A 1,963-nucleotide genomic window follows, 5' to 3' on the forward strand; every position below is an offset into this window, starting at 1 on the left:
TTATTAATTTATTATACATATTTTGGCTGTGACATTTGAATATTATTTTCTTGCTCATATCTTTCATATAGTCGGCTATACAGTATGACAACTCCTAGTCAGTTCAAGTTTGGCTCCATGGCTAACATGTCTGAATTTATTTTTCACTTTGTGAGGCAACTAGGTTCTAAATAGCCCGCTATAACTGCTAAGTAAAAGGCAGGTGCTATAGCATTTAGTCCACTAAAACCAGCTATAACCTGCTAAATGCCGGCTATATCCCACTAACGGTAACTTATGCTACTACAAAAATGATTTGTAAGAACGCCCTCATGCCATGACCCGCCCCTGTAAATGTTCTCACTCAACAATGTCATACTTTTCATATGATCTTGGATGAAGACAAACTTTATACCAAAATTGTAGGGCTTGATTAGATCTAATATTTTGTAGTTGACAACTTTTTCATTTAAGGTCATTTAATAGTCCAAAAATCTATTATAAGTTCTCTAGTTTTAATCTACAAGTTACAACCTCGGATGTAGAATGTAGAGTAGTTCTGATGGAGGTAGGGACCTGGGGTCCCCCAACAAAGGTGTTCTTCCACCCGCCAAAGCCCAACAACTGGCCCAAAACGGCCCAGGCAGACTGCAGCAGTCTTACGGAGCATCCGGCACTCGACCGATCAAGAGGAAGAGGGGACAAGCGGCGACCTCCCGACCGTGGGCATGTGCGAAGGCGATCCGTACCGGGCCACCCGGGTCTTTCTCGCCAAGGAGACGACCCGGGCCGAGGACGTGGCGACCACGCCTACTCCCCATGCCGCCGTATGCGCAGCCCACTCCCGCAGAGCATGTCCGAGCACCCGAACAGGTCCTCCTGATGGGGTCACAGTGCGAACTGTGCCACCTACTTGTACCTGCGACAGAAAATGGGAGAGAGGGCATTAACTCTTCCGCCTCGCACGCCATCGCACATTGCTGCTTGACGACAGAAAACTGCGACCGGACGAGGCCGCCTGACAAGCTGAGCCCGTCAGCAGGCGTGCCACAAGTCAGTCAGAGTCTACTTAGGGAAAGACGTGCGGAGGACGTACGGACATACAGACGACAGGACGACCGCCGAGCCCCGATTGAGCAGAGAGACCGTCCCGACCGACCGAAGATGTGACGGGAGCATGAAGACCCATTGCCCAAGAACACCGACCAAGGGGGTTGCCACCACTTCCGACCGATGAAGCCGGGCCCACCGACTGACAAGGATGAAGAGTCAACCACGGCAAACAAGCAACACACGTGCTAGCAGTAGAACTGTGTAAACAGGTGGTCCTACCTTGAGGTATAAAAGGGGGATCCCACTTATGTAGGCAAGATATAGAACCATTCCTCAACTACTTGAAGGCTTGTAAGCTCCCCGGCAACTTTGAGCTCCTGACACATGTTGGTATTTTGTAACGTCACGAATAAAATCTGCAAGCGCACGGATACCACTGTAGTTTTCACCCAAGTGTATTCCAGGGTATCGTATCCACTGAGAAACGTGAGTACACTATCTATGGGTTCAGGCTGTCCAAGGACACACACACTAGTGTAGGAGAATAGGAAGAGAGGACTTTCTAAGATCTAGAATCTATGTTTAGAAGAAGAGATCACGTCGCCGTTATACTTCGAGCTACTGGTTTCGACCGGCTTATACAAGCTGATAGCTCCAGTAATAGTGCCCTATCCAATATCCGAACGTGGAGGATTACTAGGGCTCAAACAGGGCTGTCACCACCTGCCAGCTACCTCTACAAACTGTGGGACTATCGGACAACTGAGTTGTATAGTCCAGCGACTATCGGACAACTGAGTTGTATAGTCCAGCCTAGACACCACGTCTACGCCTTTCCCTACTAACTCTAGAGGCGATCAGGGTTATCCTTTTCTATCCGAAGCCCAACTCTAGAGTCAAATGCTACTCGCTAAGCATACACATCAACTAA

The sequence above is a fragment of the Panicum virgatum genome, chromosome 3K, assembly GCF_016808335.1.
Source record: "Panicum virgatum strain AP13 chromosome 3K, P.virgatum_v5, whole genome shotgun sequence".
In the NCBI taxonomy this organism is placed as follows: Eukaryota; Viridiplantae; Streptophyta; class Magnoliopsida; order Poales; family Poaceae; genus Panicum; species Panicum virgatum.